This window comes from Triticum dicoccoides, chromosome 5B (assembly GCF_002162155.2).
Source record: "Triticum dicoccoides isolate Atlit2015 ecotype Zavitan chromosome 5B, WEW_v2.0, whole genome shotgun sequence".
In the NCBI taxonomy this organism is placed as follows: Eukaryota; Viridiplantae; Streptophyta; class Magnoliopsida; order Poales; family Poaceae; genus Triticum; species Triticum dicoccoides.
In genome coordinates this window covers 546,435,004-546,453,261 of record NC_041389.1, presented here as the reverse complement: position 1 = coordinate 546,453,261, position 18,258 = coordinate 546,435,004, and positions in this window count along the sequence as shown.

Here is an 18,258-nt window from a genome sequence, read left to right as displayed (position 1 = left end):
TGTTAACATTTTTTTAAGTGTGTGATTTTCTTTTAAATCCATGAACAATTTTTAGTTGCTGAATATTGTGTGATTTGAACGTCTTAAGGAAGATCTGATTGAGCATCAGTGGGCGGTTAACGGGGAAAACAATGTTCGGATGTAATATTTGAACTTCTCTAAATTTGAGCTACTGCTGCATGTGGCTATTTGAACGTTTGTACCCTTTCTATACGGCTATTTGATCGTGCAAACTTGAAGAAAAATGAGGAAGGGCTGGATGTATGCGCCTACGGTTGGATGGCGACCTCCCGTATCCATGTCTGCAGACTGCCCCACCCCTCCCCTCCCCCTCGGGTCTAGAGACAGATGCGGGAGGAAATTTGCGGGTTACCGTGGGAGATGCCCTTAATCTCGTAATCTTTCAGATACTCAACAAAACACCTACGTGGCGACTATGACTTCCGGAGATTGAAGCCGCATGTCATCCCTCCAAGGGCTCACATGACATCCTATTTTGCGTAAACCATCTTCGATACTTTTGCCTACCTTGCAATACATAGCGATTTTTTTGCGGGTTGCAATACATAGAGATGACCTCATTGTCATCCCATCACACTGAATACACCCCGTCTTTAGGAAACCTGTTACACTATTAAATTATATGTGTTTTGCACGTTAGGAAATATATAATAGCAGGGGAAATGCATTCTCGACATTTTACTTCCTTCCTACAAATCATATTAGACAGGACCCAACTCTATAGAATCTGGATTGTTCCATTGCTTTATTTTTATTAGAGAATCATATTCTTCGCATGGGAAAAAGATACTTCCAAAATAATATGAGACGATAGTGGGGTCTCAATTAAAAGGCCACATGGAAGAATCTTGTGAGATGAAAACTTTATCCAATGGACGCTATTATTCAGATTTGTCGTCTCTCAACCGTTGGATGGAGCATATCCAATGGTTGATATTAAAAGTTATTGTGACATTATATAGTGGTATAGATATTGGGTGGGCATTGTAGTAGTAGGTGTGATTTCTCTCCACGCCATGTCACCCAGCACATGACATCATGTGCATCCACCCCCTTTGAGCAGTTCCACCCCAAGAACAAGGAATAGTCGTTGAAGCTTGCCATCTCCGCCCACTTGGTGTCAATGTCAATGAGCTTGAAGGCCTTGAAGAAAGGCTCGCGGTTGGGTTACTAGGAGGTCATTACCACCATCGACAGATTGCCTTAGGAACTCAGAGATATACGTGGCTTGTGACCAAGATCCAACAATGAATACAACAAGGGTTTTACGACCAAGATCCAACTCATACAACATAAGCGACTAAAACATAGGCAAGTAAGAACAACAATTGCCTTAAGAAGGCTCGAAGTAAAAGAAATGACATCGATAACCCTACCAAGACCACTATTTGTAGGATAACCGACTAAGGTCGTCCATCATCATAGGTGCATGGTGATTGCAAGTTGGTCTCTATAAGTGTTTGTTATAGCAAGTTGAGTACATGGTGTACTACACAAGTCTTATTACCATGGGTTCTCACACTAATAATAAATTAGGTATGGAAGGGATAAATGGTGAAGCTGCAAGCATCTAAGCATCACACTACAACTTACATCTAATAGAACTTGATGACCCATTGTGCCATTGGGATGTAGACCGACTGCAGCCCCGAAGTAAAGTGAACTATTTAAATGAAAGTTAAGTGAACTATCTGAAACATAAAATGAAAGTTAAGAGAACTATCCAAAACATAAAATGGAAGTTAAGTGTACTATTTGAAGAGACCAACTACAACCATCATCGCAAAAACCAATTGCACTCAAGCAGCAAAACAACTAATACAACCAAAAATTTAGAACTATTTGAAGGATGTTTCTCGTGAATGACCTGCAAGTAATTATGTTCATATTGTGTTTGTATATGCCTTGTATATTTACCAACGACAAACATTGTTGCACATGTCCTTCTTTGGCCGTCTAGGGCAACCCAACAGTCGGGTCGATAGAAAGGTCGACTGCACCCCCCACGGTACATAACCTGAACCATCGAAATCATAGACTTCTACTCGAATCGGCTGAGGTGACCCAATACCATCCGGGCAGACCACAAAGTCCAAATAACGGGCAGACATATGTGAGCACGACATTTTTCCAAGGGGGGACACAATGCCAAGTGGCGGTGGCGCAACCCAACAACTACCTAGCAAGAACAAAACAGCCTGGCAGGATGTGACCGACTCGCACACCGTTCCAGGAGATCGCGCATGCCCAACATGTTTTGGGATGTGAGCTCGGTCTTTCAACGCTGCGATCTGGCCAGATTGGTTGTTTTGGGATGTCTTTCCAGACTTTCAAAACCAATTTTGTGAAGTCAATTATACTGATGAGCCAGAGATGAAATCTTCTCTGCCTCCATTAGTTCATTGTTTTACTAACGTGGCACATGGAGTCTTAATGGAGAGGGGATAATTAAAAGCAGCCTACATCATTCTATTAGTTACATAAGATAATAGTAGTAGATGTTAAAGATATATTACACCCTTGATACTCAATAGGCCACTCTTGCTATTAGTTTAGCCACAAAGGTGTGAATGAGTATACAAATGGATTGACGTAAGGGTGCCTTATATAAACCAAAAATTCAGGTGAAATATTTGAAGGATGTTTCTTGTAAATGGTCAGCGAGTGATTATGTTTGTATTGCGTTTGTATCTGCCTGTATATTTACCAACAATAGACAACTACGACCGTTTCCCATGCCCTTCTGTGGCCAGCATAGGCAACCCAATAGCCGAATCGACCGAAAGGCCGACCACACCCCCACGGCACAAGACCAAAACCATAGAAACTGGGGACTCCTCCTCGGAACAATTGAGGTGACTCGGGACCATTCAGGCAGACCATAGAGTCCAAATACTGTAGAAAAGCACGACATCTGACAAAGGGGACGCAATAGCAAGAGGTCGTGCCACAACCCGACAACCACCTTGTAGGAAAAAAATAGACCAGCATGATATTTTTTTTTGAGAGTACGCCAATGGCGTACCATATTTTTATAGAAGAGAGCAAAATATTTACAAGAATCTGTTGGTCGATGCAAACATCAACCTCCGGAGCTCCTACACCAACCATTACACATAGATCAATGTCTCACAAATCTATCTAGTCCTCCTACTCCTACACTCGCTTGCCTCCAATCGAAAATGTCCTCTAAGATCCAGCTAACTAGTTCCCTTGGTCCTTTGCGTTGCTCTGGCCGGTTGAACACTCTGGCGTTCCTCTGCTTCCATAAGGACCAAGCCACTCCAATGACAAGAGAATCAAACCCTCTCCTGTCCTTCCCCTGGTAATCTGTTCTTGTAGTGCTCCACCAAGCCTTCTAGGTTTCTTGGACTTCCGGTGCATGATTGTTTAGTCGTAGTGTGTCGAAGCAGGTATGCCAAACTTCCCTCGCATAAGCGCATTGCACCAAGATGTGCTCAACGTTATCCTCCTCCTACGAACAAAGAAAGCACTCGGACGTCTCATCTTGTAAGCCGTGTCGCGCACGTCTGTCAGAGGTCCACAACCGATGCTGTCCGGCCAACCAAGCAAAGATCTTACATTTTAGAGGCGCCCAACTCCTCCAAATCGCCTCCGCCATCGGGTCACTGATCCCCCTTGGCATAGTTGCTTATAGGTGGATTTTGTAGTGTATTCTCCTGATTTCTCATGAGGCCAAATGAACTTATCGTTTACCAGGTCGTCTCTTTGCACCATGGCAATAGCATGCCTAAGATGCACAGTTTGTAGCAGGGCACCCATGGAGTATTGCGGTGGCACATCATGCATCCATCTTTCTCCAATCATGGCCTCCTCTACCGTTCTTGCATTCCTCGTTTTGGTGTCAACCGCACTGACTAGTGTAGGGGCAATGTCTTGTACTGCAAAACCATGGATCCATCTATCTCTCCAAAATACAACCTTGTCCCCCTTTCCTACTTCGATCTTGACCAAGCTATCGAACACCATCCTCGCATCCTCATCCACCAAGAACTGAAGTCCTTGCCACGGTCTCCGATCATCCGTGCGCCGCAACCACTCCCAACGCACCCTCAGGGCGATGGCTTGCAACCCCAGGTTCTTCACTCCAAGCCCTCCAAGTGTCAGAGGTTTGCATATTGCATTCCACGCTACAAGGCACTGACCTCCATGAGCCCAATCTTTGCCCGCCCAGAAAAAAGCGCGCATCCAGCTATCCATATCCTCGAGCACCCAAATTGGCGGCTTCATCACGAGCAGTTGGTGCACCGGCCTTGCTGCAATGACGGACTTGACCAGAATGAGCCGACCTGGCCGCTGCATGAGCCCTCTCTGCCATGCAGGAATAAAGTGCCGAACTTGATCAAGAAGAGGTTGCCATTGAGCTTTAGTCAGAGTTTTGATAGCCAACTAGAGTCCTAGGTAGCGACAGGGGAACTTGCTAATGGGGCATTGGAGGAGGCTCTGCACGCGTGCTCTATCATCGGCATCATTTGTGATGAGAATGGCGGAGGATTTGCTGTAATTTACTCTCAATCCGGAAGCTTCTCCAAAGATTTCCAGGGCACACCTCACAAACTCCAAATCTTGCGTCGATGGCTTTACAAAGAATGCCACATCGTCGACGTAGATTGATAATTGTTGCATGGCCGATATCCCAGTGTAGTTGCTTAGGACTCCTACTTGTAGTGCTTTAGTAATGATCGCAGTGAGTGCCTCCATGGCAATGACGAACAACAGAGGTGAAACCGGATCACCTTGCTGAAGCCCTTTGGCATGCCATATCCTTCTCCCAGGTGACCCATTCACCAACACCTTTGTGCTCGCAGTCTGCAGCAGGGTTGCGATCCAGTTTAGGCAAGTGCTTCGAAATCCCTTCACTCTGAGCACTTCAAACAAGAACGGCCTCGATAGCGAATCAAAAGCACGCGTGATATCGAGCTTCAGGAACACTCCCAGATTCTTCCTAGCATGAATTTTCCTTGCCAATTGCCTCACAAGCAGATAGTTATCATGCAGATTCCTCCCTCTGATAAAAGCCGATTGGTTAGCACTGACCAGATCGAGCATGCGCCTTCGCACTCTGTTAGCCAGCAACTTCGCAAACAACTTAGAAAAGCTGTGTGGCAAACTTATTGGCCTGTAATCTCCTACTTCGATGGCGTCTGGCTTCTTAGGAATTAGCACGATGAGCACTCTATTTAGCTTGGCGAATCCGCGGTGATAACCCACCGCCAGCTTGGATAGTGCAGCCATGATGTCATATTTGATGATCTGCCGGGAATGCTGATAGAAAGCTGTCGTGAATCCATCAGGTCTAGGTGCACGATCCGGGTGCATCTCTTTGATGACTTGCCACACTTCCTATTCTGAGAATGGCACTTACAGCTCCGCCAGGTCGAGTTCCTCCATGCCCAAGTAACCTAGATCAAGTGTGAGTTGTCTTGCTCGCGCAGTACCTAGCAGGTTCTGAAGGGCCTCCGAAAAAATTTGGTCTTTTCATTCTTGCTCGGTTGCAATCTCGCTTCCCTGCTTAACTTTTGGAATGAAGTTTTTCGCTCTTCTGCCATTAGCAATAGCTTGGAAAAATTTAGTGTTGGCGTCCCCCTCAGGCAACCATGTGTATCTGGACCTCTGGCGCTCGATTGTCCTCTCCAAGGAAGCTAATCCCAGCAGCGCATGTTTTAGGGTCCTTCTCAGCCAGCTTTCCAACTCTGTGAGAACTCTTGTGTCCATGGCTTGATCTAGTCGAAAGATGACCAGAGTTGCAACTACCATTTGCAGCTTAATATTACCCACTTTCCTCTGGCCCCAGGCTTGTAATGCGGCACCTGTGTTCCTAAGTAACATGTCCAACCTCTTAAAAGGATCCACGATCGCAGGGTCACACACCCACGCCTCCCTCAATGTTTGCTCAAAACCTTCAAGTTTTATCCAGATGGACTCAAAACGAAATATTTTCTTAGGCCAGAACGTGGCTCTCGTGGTAAGATGCAACGGGGCATGGTTAGATACGCCCGTGGAAAGGGCCTGCAGGAGACAATCTGAACGTTCTAGCTCCCAGTCCACCGAGACCAAGACTCGATCGATCTTCGTAAGCGTTGGTTGTTCTCTCTCACTCGACCAGGTGAATCTGCGCCCGTGCATGTATAGCTCTTTCAACTCATTGTTATCCATGAAACTCCTGAATTTGTTCATCATGTTGCGATTGATGTTCGTATTGCTCTTTTCCGAAGCCCGGAGAATCATGTTAAAGTCGCCAAATACATCCGTGGCCCTTGGCAAATTGGTCGCCTCGCCGTTAGGTTCTCAAGAAACATCGTCTTAGCCTCATCTCCTGACCGACATGATATGACTAGAACGCACACCGAGCCTGGTAGGCGTGCGCGCATGCCCAGCGTGTCTTAGGACGTGAGCCCGGTCTTTCAACGCTTCAGTCTGCCCACACGAATTGTTTTGAGATGTCTCCTCGGACTTCCAAAACTAATTTTTTGAAGTATTCAATACAGAAGAGGCAGAGATGAAACATGCTCCGCTTCCATTAGCTCATTGCTTTACTAACGTGAGGGTGCTTGGATCCAAGGGACTTATTTTAGTCTGACTAAAAATAGTCTCTTTAAGAGGCTAAAGTTCCAAGCACCCCTGACTAAAGAGGGGCTAAAACAAGTCTTGAGACTAATTTTTTTTAGTCAGAGGTACCCCTACTAAAATGTGGATTAGTCCTCTCTCTCCTCATTTAACTCCTCTCCTTTAACACATGCGAGTTCTGGATTGGAGGGTTTGAAGGATAATAAATGCTCATTAACTTTATTTTAGTTGCTTTAGTATTTGGATCCAAGCATGGGTGAGGCTAGCAAGTTTTAGTCCCACTACTTTTAGTCATGGGATTAAAACGTATCCAAGCACCCTCTTACTAGGGAAGGGAACTCCATCAACCTACACACTAAATGAAGCCCTTGATTCTGTCATTCCCCAATCGGTGCTCGTCTGAACTGTATATTTAGGGAAACCGAACCTAATATTATACTGACAGATGCACTTTCATGATGTACAATATTATAAAGCATTGGATATTGTAGAGCTAGAGGCATCTCCCTCAGCTAAGTATCCTTACGGAATCTAGGAGCGCACCCATTCCCAATAATAAATTTGTCCCTATTAAAAATGCAATCTTAGTTCTCATCAACCCTTTCCAAAAGGGTGTATCATTCGGTTGTGTTGTTACTTGTGCTAGAGTTTTGGAGTTTAGATATTTGTTACGCAATAATTGTAACCACACTCTACCTCCTCAGAGGATAAGCGATATAACCATTTGCTAATTAGGCACTTATTCTTCACCTTCAGATTTTCAGTCCCAACCCCCCTTGGTATTTTGACCTACATAAAATATCTCACTTAGTTACTATGTATTTATGTTATTCTAATTCCCTTGCCAAAAGAGTTGTGATCTATGTAAGTCCAATATTTTCCATAACACTACGGTTATTTCAAAGAAAGATAGCATGAATATCAGCGTGCTCATGAACATAGAATTAATCAGAATCAGCCTACCCTATTAAGACATAAGCTTTCCCTTGCAACAACTTAAGTTCTTCTCAGATCGATCTTCAATACACTTGCATTCTTTGCTAGTTAGGTTTATACATGAACTGGAACCCAAGATAAATAAAAGGGTGGGATCCAATCTCACAACCAAACAACTGCCTGTAGTTCTCCTGTTCCTCCTTGGCGCGTCCAAAGGAGAACAATTTACTTTTATGGAATTTTATTTTCAGCCCATAGAGTTGTTCAAAGAGATATAAAACCAGCTTCATATTTCCCGCTTTGGCCATATCATGCTCCATAAAAATGATACTATCATCCGTGTACTATAGAATGGAGACACCCCCATCCACGAGATGTGGGATGAACCCTTCTACCCGGACGTCCTCCTTGTCTCTACCAATGAGGATTGCCAGTATGTCTGCAACAATATTTAACATGATAGGAGACTTTAGGTCTCCCTGGCGCGGTCCCTTCTGTGTCTGGCCGAACCGAAACCCTTCATACGTAGATTCTGCTACAGAAATGGTCACTTAACCTTATCATAAGCTTTCTCAAATCCACTTTAAAGACAACTCCATCAAGTTTCTTCAAATGGATTTTGTGCAAGGTTTCATGTAGGACCACAACACCCTCTACAATGTGTCGCCCAAACATGAAAGCTGCCTGAGTTAGCTAAACTACAGTATGCACAATATGTGTGAGATGATTAGTCCCTACTTTGGTAAAAAATCTTAAAGCTTATATTGAACAAACAAATTGGTCTGAATTGCTCAATGCAAACCGCCTCTTCCTTCTTAGGCAGCAGAGTAACTATCCCAAAGTTAAGATTGAATAACTAAACTTGATCACCGAAAAGATCTTGGAACATGGGCATTAAGTCACCCTTAATAGTCCCCCAACACTTCCCATAGAATTCCGCTGGAAACCCATCTGAACCAGGTGCCTTATTATTTTTCATTTGTGTGATAGCCACGAACTCCTCCTCCGTAAAAGGAGCATTCACCACCGCATTCTCTTCCGTGCAAAGTTGTGGGATAACTCCCACCATATACTCATCCAAGGACACATAATTCTCTAATGGCGCTTGTCGGTGACAAAACCGGTGGATCTCGGGTAGGGGGTCCCGAACTGTGCATCAAAGGCTAATGGTAACAGGAGGCGGGGGACACGATGTTTACCCAGGTTCGGGCCCTCTCTATGGAGGCAATACCCTACTTCCTGCTTGATTGATCTTGATGAGATGAGTATTACAAGAGTTGATCTACCACGAGATCGTAGAGGCTAAACCCTAGAAGCTAGCCTATGATTATGATTATTCTTGTCCTACGGACTAAACCCTCCGGTTTATATAGACACCGGAGGGGGCTAGGGTTACACAGAGTCGGTTACAGAGAAGGGAATCTACATATCCGAATTTCCAAGCTTGCCTTCCATGCAAAGGAGAGTCCCACCCGGACACGGGACGAAGTCTTCAATCTTGTATCTTCATAGTCCAACAGTCCGGCATAAGCATACAATTCGGCTGTCCGAGGACCCCCTAATCTAGGACTCCCTCAGTAGCTCCTAAACCAGGCTTCAATGACGATGAGTCCGGTGCGCAGATTGTCTTTGGCATTGCAAGGCGGGTTCCTTCTCCGAATACTCCAAAGTAGATTTTGAACACAAAAATCGTGTACGGCTCTGCAAAACAAATTCCACATACCACCGTAGAGAGTAAAATATTCCACGAGTCTAATCTGCTGACAACTTTCCCATAGCATGACATCACGCCGCAGCCCGGTTATTATTCAAACCATTTTCTCAACCTGCCACTACGCGTTTTGCGAGGCAGTTTCATTGGCACATCTTGTCGAAGCAGAGATTGTGTCCCCTTATCACGGGATTCTCATCAATATGGGCGTGGGTAACCCAACCACTCCATTAGTATGACTCCTTGGATTAGGCAAGCTCCAAACGGCTACGCGGGGGACGCTTGATATTCATCCACTTTATAAAGAGGTCAAGACCTGTCCTTTTCTTTCCACGCTTGATCCTTCCCTTTTCCCACCTCGAGTTCCAGTACCCAAGGCTCAGCCCAAGCGCTTCGGACCTCCAACCATGTCCGGATCCAGCCTTCACGGGTGGTGGATGGCCTCTTCTGTCACAGAGGAGGACATCATGAAGCTTAGGGAGGCTAGGTACTTGACCACCGAAATCCCTCACAGGCTTTCTACTCAAGGGCAGGTTATCCCTACTCCTAAACCCAACGAGAGTGTCGTATTCATCTCTCATTTCCTCTAAGGGCTAGGCTTCAGTATTGATCCCTTTGTTAGAGGGCTCATGTTCTATTATGGGCTACATTTCCATGATCTAGCTCCAGATTCCTTCCTTCACATCTCAACGTTTATCGTTGTGTGTGAGGCCTTCCTACCATTACCCCACACTTCGGCTTATGGCTCAAGACCTTCAATGTGAAGCCGAAGATAATCGACGGGCGACACATGGAGTGCGGAGGTGCTATAATAAGCAAAGGTGCTGATGTTTTATGGCCAAAGGGTTCCTTCCCGGAAGTTTCTGACCTATGGCAACGGGAGTGGTTTTATATCACAACACCCCGAGGTAGAAAGTGGGTGGCCGCCCCTACCTTCCGTTTCGCTCCTCCGCCATAGCTTGCATCATGGGTCAACAAGGGGCCAGACTGGGGATCGGTTGATGATGTGCGGACATTGCAAAGCCGCATTAAGGATCTCATTAAGAAGGACATCAGTCTTGTCAAAGTAATCCAAGTAATGCTAGTTCGTCGGGTCCTTCCATGCCAACGTCGACCTCTCTATATGTGGGAGTTCAATCCGGAAGGACCGCAAACTGTTCATCACTTCTTCGGCATGACGCTCGAAGGGATGTATCAATTATTCTTCGGATCACGAATAAAGTGTCCAGACACAACAAAGGATGCAGGCCTCGATTGCAACCATCCAAATACCCAGGTAAGTAATTCCACAACCGAACATGCTGTCGTTATATTTATCACAACATTATTCTGAAAAACCATCCTCGGCCAGGGCTGGATAAAACAGGCGGAGGGGGTCAGGTGTTCGGCCCCTCTTCCCGAAGATTCGGCAGATGCTGGATCGTGCACCTTATCAAGTGCCATCAGGGAAGGACAAGGAGAGGAGTGGGGAAACCGAAAGCGGACTTCACACTTGAGATATGTTACGCACCGTAACTGGGGAAATTGGTACTCCTGTGTCGGAGGATGAACGGGGAGGAGAATCTAGTATCCCCTCCCCCCACAGGAAGAAAAGGGCCGCCCCCGAAGACTTGGAAGTAGAGGTCTCCAAACGAGGGAAGAAACCTTTATCAGGGGGCCCTGCCTCGGAGGGCAACATTGCTGCACAACGCCCACAAGGGGGCCAGTCGTTAACCAAGCGATAAGTGAGCAAAGGTGCTTAGTAAGCAAACCCCGTTATTTTCCTGAGAATAACGATTGAGACGTATGTTTTGCAGTTCGGCCTATATCCTCCCTCAACAATCCTTCGTCCTCGGGGGATCCTCTTCTGGAGATGATGAAGAGCGAAACGCCTCCTCCTACTTCTCCGCCTCATCAGGAGGACGATCCTGAGGTGTCGTCCCAGAGGATCTCTTCCGATCCGCAAAGGCCAGAAGGTAACTATTCGGACGCCTGAGGTCCGGAATGTTCGTCTCCTAGAGAGACCAACAGAAAAAGGCCCGGACTGTCCGATATACAGCCGGACACATTGACGGGTCTTCTGCGGCAAGCGCCTATCTCAGAGGCACATTGTACCTTAATGGGTAGGGTGGTTGAGAGGATTTCATCCGCAAAAATCGGGTTGAATGAAGCTTTTACGAGCCTGCTAAGAGGCTTTGAGGTACGCAATGTAATGTTTTTTTATTATACTGTAAACGCAAGATGCACTGTGTATAGATAGTAGCCCATGAGACTCTGGTTGCCACCCGAACGGGGCGATCAGAGGATAAAAAATAAAAATAATCTTAGGTAATGATTTTGCCAATTTTGTACACAGGCGGCTACAGCCCCGACAGCTGCCCGGGCTGCCGAATTTGCCGAACTGAACCAGCAACTTGATGTGGCGGATGAAGACATCACACTTGTGAACAAGCGGCTTGACGAGGCACAAGGTATGTATATGGGTGGTCAGCGAATATTAATAAGAGCAGGATGCTGGGATTTATAATATTCTTTGACTTTAGATGGTGCTGCCTTCCTGGAGACCCTTCTGGCTGAGCTTGCCCAGGCCAAGGAGCAAGCCAGGAGAAGCAATTCGGCTGCCGAGAAGGCAACTGGAGAATTGTAAGCCGAGCAGGTTGCTCATTGCTGAAGTGAGGATAGAATGGACAACATGGATCTTGAGCTACAGAATGCCGCTAGCCGATATGAGCTTCTCGAGAGGGAAAACCAAGCGAAAATGGCTAACCTAGAAAAGGCCTTACAGGCAGCAAAGGAAACTCACTCTGAGATCAGAGCGGCTCGGGAGGAGCTCCGACAAGTCGTTGAGATCGCGGTTGGGAAGCCCTTTTTATTGCGAACTAAATTCAACGATCTGAAGTATGCCCCTCTTGATCAATTGTGGAGTTCTCTAGATGCATACTTGGATTTGGCAAAGAGTGCTACCGATGCAACGCAGTATTTCCGAGATCAACAAGATCATGAAGCGAAAAGATTGTTCTGGTCGTAGTTCAATACTCCAAGGCGTCCGCTGTTGTTGAACGAGCAAATGGCCGAGTGGGCCGAGCTCCATAGATTATCTGGGCTTGCCAGGAAGGCTGTCGTGGATCGCCTGTGGCCGGAGGAACCAAGTCCGGGTAGATATTTTGGTTTGGCGCAACGATTTATTCATGTTGTGCCGCATATCGATGCTGTCAAGCGGTCGGCGTGCATAGAGGGTGCGCGGATGGCCCTTGCCCGTGTTAAAACAATTGAGGGAGGATGGAGGCCACCGACATTGCAACCAGGGGTCCACCCGGGGGCCAGGACTCGCCAGAGCACTATTTTTAAGAAGTCTTAGAAGGTGCCCGTTTAATAGAGGCTCAATGCTCAAATAATATCATGTTCAAATGACATGTATCTTGATTCTAAAAACAATGCTTTTGATAATAAAGGCTATATTTATACTTTTGCCCATGAAGTATTCTAGTGCCTCTTGTGCGGCCGTTTATGTATATATGTATATAACCTGAAAGTTTGCAGTCGTCGGCTTCAGCCCCCTCGCGTATAACGCGGGGGTGTTTGGCATAGCACGTAATCACACTTGATCCAATGTCTTGGTCCGTTAAGGAGGTGGTAGCGCGGCGAACGAGGCAATCGGACTATATAGCTTTAACACTTTCACTTAGCCATAGGAGTTTGACGGTGGGGCTACTATATAACCCCTTGTATGTCCGCATTTATCCGAATACGGTGCGTTTACAAACGTGACCGGGAAACCAGTCCTTCGTTAATGCGGAGGAATCGCGAAGATTCCGCTGAGTCATCAAGTGGTTGACCAGTCTCTCACTTTATCATGATAATCAGTTTTCGGCTTTCTCTACTGAGGTGCTCATCTGGATGAACCAGGGCACAATCGCAGTAGTTCTCCCTATGCCACCTTAGCCGATAGAGCGGAACATAAGGTAGCAAAACACGGGAGCCGGGAAAACCCAACTATTGAGCAAAGACATGATTCGGAGCTGATGCATATAAGGCCAAAGTCGCGATGCCGAACACTCCCGAAGGTATTCGGACTTTACAACATATACTGGGCTGAATGCATCCCTCGATAATGAGCCCTGAATTTCAAGGTACGTGCATCAATCCGACGTGACGAGCGAGCGCCTGTGGTGAGAGCATAGATCTCAAAAACACACTGGTTGCTGCTTCTGTAACGTCTATTTTAGTACGACAAATCATAAGTTTGCCAATAACGCCGGTATCCCTCTTGGTCATTTTAAGTGCTAGGAGGGTGTGAGACAACAAGAGACAATAACAAGGTTTACATAGGGTCTTAATCTAAATAGAAACCTTTGAACGGGGCCCTGTTGCATGTTTGCGCCTTTGTCTCTGTTGTGTCGTATCCTTGAAGGGTATAGCACGATGGTCATCTGTAAAAAAAACCCAGGTGAAAGAATCTGGTGTGACCATGCGTAAAGTTGGTTTATTTTAATGAACCGTGAAAATGCAATCTCTTGAGTGCAAATAGGGTCAGGCCGAACTATGGGCCTTTTACATGCGGGCAGCCCCCCGCGCCACACAGGGGATTTTGATTGTATATTTACATATATACAGGGAGACCCGTACGGTCTTCTTATTGGTTGTTGTTATGGGGGCATAGCCACTAATCAAGCTTAGGTTTATCTGAGCTGCTACACCTAGGTGTGCGCCGAACATGTCTAGCTGTGTCCGTGGTCTTGAAGACCGATGAGTTGCTCAGGTTGGAAAGGCCACTCTGTGATTCGATTGCTAGAGCCGACATGCATTCTTCCGTACGAAGAGAACGCTCCGTGTTTCCGCTGATTGTGATGACGCCACGTGGACCGGGCATCTTGATTTTGAGATAAGTGTAATGCAGGACTGCATTGAAACGAGCAAAGGTCGTTCTTTCGAGTAGTTCATGATAGCCGCTTCAGAACGGAGCAATGTCGAAGATTAGTGATACGTCTCCAACGTATCTATAATTTTTGATTGTTCCATGCTATTATATTACCCCTTTTGGATGTTTATGGGCTATCATTTTTGGGACTAACCTACTAACCGGAGGCCCAGCCCATATATTTTTTGCCTATTTCAGTATTTCGAAGAAAAGGAATATCAAACGGAGTCCAAACGGAATGAAACCTTCAGGATCGTTATTTTTGGAACAAATCTGATCCGGAGAGCCTAGAGTGCAAGTCAAGAAAGATCAAACGCCCCACGAGATAGGAGGGCGCCCCCCTGTAGGGCGCGCCCCCCTGTCTCGTGGGCCCCTCGGGCGTCCACCGACGTACTTCATCCTCCTATATATGTCCACGGACCCCGAAAACATCTAGGAGCACCACGAAACACAATTTCCACCGTCGTAACCTTCTGTATCCGCGAGATCCCATCTTGGAGCCTTCGCCGGCACTCTGCCGGAGGGGGAATCGACCACGGAGGGCTTCTACATCAACACCATAGCCTCTCCGATGAGTTGTGATTAGTTTACCACAGACCTACGGGTCCATAGTTATTAGCTAGTTGGCTTTTTCTCTCTTTTTGGATCTCAATACAATGTTCTCTCCCTCTCTTGTGGAGATCTATTTGATGTAATCTCTTTTTGCGGTGTGTTTGTCGAGATCCGATGAATTGTGGGTTTATGATCAAGTTTATCTATGAATAATATTGGAATTTTCTCTGAATTCTTTTATGTATGATTGAGTTATCTTTACAAGTCTCTTCGAATTATCAGTTTGGTTTGGCCTACTAGATTGATCTTTCTTGCCATGGGAGAAGTGTTTAGCTTTGGGTTCAATCTTGCGGTGATCTTACCCAGTGATAGAAAGGGTTGCAAGACACGTATTGTATTGTTGCCATCGAGGATAACAAGATGGGGTTTATATCATATTGCATGTGTTTATCCCTCTACATCATGTCATCTTGCTTAATGCGTTACTCCATTCTTATGAACTTAATACTCTAGATGCATGCTGGATAGCGGTCGATGTGTGGAGTAATAGTAGTAGATGCAGGCAGGAGTCGGTCTACTTGTTATGGACGTGATGCCTATATACATGATCATGCGTAGATAACGTCATAATTATTCGCTTTTCTATCAATTGCTCGACAGTAATTTGTTCACCCACCGTAATACTTATGCTCTCGAGAGAAGCCTCTAGTGAAACCTATGGCCCCCGGGTCTAGCTCTTATCATATTTGCTTTCAATCTACTTTTATTTGCATCTTTACTTTTCTGCATCTATATCACAAAATACCAAAAATATATTTATCTTATCATACTATCTCTATCAGATCTCACTTTCGTAAGTGACCGTGAAGGGATTGAAAACCCCTTTATTGCTATGGTTGTGAGTTCTCAGTTTTTTTGTGTAGGTGCGTGGGACTTTTGAGGAGCCTCCTACTGGATTGATACCTTGGTTCTCAAAACTGAGGGAAATACTTACACTACACTTTGCTGCATCACCCTCTCCTCTTCGGGGAAAACAAACGCTAGCTCAAGACGTAGCAAGAAGGATTTCTGGCGCCGTTGTCGGGGAGGTCTTCGCTCAAGTCAAGACATACCAAGTACCCATCACAAACCCATCTCTCTCGCATTTACATTATTTGCCTCTCGTTTTCCTCTCCCCCACTTCACCCTTGCCATTTTATTCGCCCTCTCTTTCCCAATCTTCTCTCTCTTTCGCTTGCCTTTTTGTTTGCTTGTGTCTCCATGTGCCTTCTATGTGCTTGCATCTTTGCTTGCTAAAAATCTATTGTTATGGATCCACTTAAAGTGTTCTACTTGGATCATCTTCGATCCTTATGCGCTCGTGCTGAAACCCCAACTAGCCTAGTTGATGGGAAATCTTTAGATGAGCATGCTCATTTTGTGCAGCATCGTTTGTCTGAAAAAGGGAAGGTCTTATCGTACCATATAAATACCTTGCTATGCTATGCTTGGAATCTTTGTGAAATTTGTGATTTTACTTGTTGCTCCAAGAACCCTAAAAAACACCTTCCCTACCTATGTGAGTTCAATGATAATGAAATTTTATCTTCTTATGCTAAGGGTGTTTATAGTTACTGTGATATCGAACAAATTGAAGAATTTGTCGTTTTTAAGGGTGCTCATGAAGTTGCTTCTTTGATTGAAAAGTATGATTTTACTCTTAACAAGTCTGAAAATTCTGTCATACTTAAATATTGCAATGAAAACTTTGCTCATAATGTCCATGTCCAAGAATTTATTGCTTTGGAAGAAAATAATGATATGAATGAATCTATAGATAATGATGATTCCGATGATTTGATTGAAATATCCCTTGATGAACATGATGCTTGCTATCCTTGTGGCCATGATGCCAATATTTGTGAAGATGAATTTGCTATAGTTCCTTATGTTAAACATGAGATCGTTGCTATTACACCCATACTTGGTAGTTCCTTCAATGAAAAGCATGATTGCAATGATGTTACTATAAATTCTCTTGATGTCAATTGTGCTAATAATATGCAAAACCCTAAGCTTGGGGATGCTTGTTTTGCTATGTCTACTATTTGTTGCAATGATCATGATTGGGGTGATTCTTTTTATGATCTTGAAAATTTATTTAACTCCCATGATGAATATGAGATTGATAATAGTGTTTGGAATATTATTGAAAGTGAGTTTGGAAGAGTGTCAACTTTAGATCCCACCTATTTGGATTTTTATCAATCTTACAAATTTTTTGATAAAAGTGGGCTTGGAGAGGTCATGACTTTAGTTAATGTTAATCCCACTATTTTGGAAGAGTGTCAACTTTGCATGCATGTGGATCGTGTTGAAAATAGTTTATGTGATAGCTATTTTGTTGAATTTGCTTATGATCCCACATGTAATTATTATGAGAGAGGAAAATATGGTTGTAGAAATTTTTATGTTACTAAATTACCTCTCTTCATGTTGAGATTGCTTTCATCTCTTTGTTCTTCCTTGCATATGCTAGTTTTTGTTTGCCTTGATAATTTGTTTGCTTACAAGATGCCTATGCATAGGAAGTATGTTAGGCTTAGATGTGTTTTTGACATGCTACATGATGCTCTCTTTATGCTTCAATTCTTGTCTTTCGTGTGAGCATCATTGAAATCTCAATGCCTAGCTAGGGGCGTTAAACGATAGCGCTAGTTGGGAGGCAACCCAATTTTTCTTTATGTTTTTTGCTTTTGTTCCTGTTTAGTAATAAAATTGCATCTACTCTCTGTTTACATGTGTTTTTTATCTTATAATTAGTGTTTGTGCCAAGTAGAACCTATAGGATTAGCTACGATGATAGTTGATTTGATTCTGCTGAAAAACAGAAACTTCGCGCTCACGAGAAAAAATTCAATAAATCACAGAAACGTGATTTTGCATTTATTCTTTTTGCTACTGATAAATAGACAAATTGTACAGTACTTCCTATTTTTGTAGGATTTTTAGAGTTCCAGAAGTTTGCATTTGTTACAAATTGCTACAGACTGTTCTGTTTTTGACAGATTCTGTTTTTCGTGTGTTGTTTGCTTATTTCAATGCATCTATAGCTAATAAATTAGTTTATAAACCATAAGGAAGTTGTAATACAGTATGTTTAACACCAAAATAAATAAAGAATGAGTTCATTGCAGTTCCTTATGTGGTGGTTTTGTTTTCTTTCATTAAGGAAGCTTATAAGATTTCCTGTTGAGTTTTGTGTTGTGAAGTTTTCAAGTTTTGGGTAAAGCCTTTATGGACTATGGAATAAAGGGTGGCAAGAGCCTAAGCTTGGGGATGCCCATGGCACCCCAATATATTCAAGAGTAGCCAAAAGCCTAAGCTTGGGGATGCCCCGGGAAGGCATTCCCTCTTTCGTTTTCGTTCATTGGTAACTTTACTTGGAGCTATATTTTTATTCACCACATGATATGTGTTTTGCTTGGAGCATCGTGTATTATATTAGTCTTTGCTTGTTAGTTTACCACAATAATCCTTGCTGTACACACCTTTTGGGATAAGCCTATTTGAT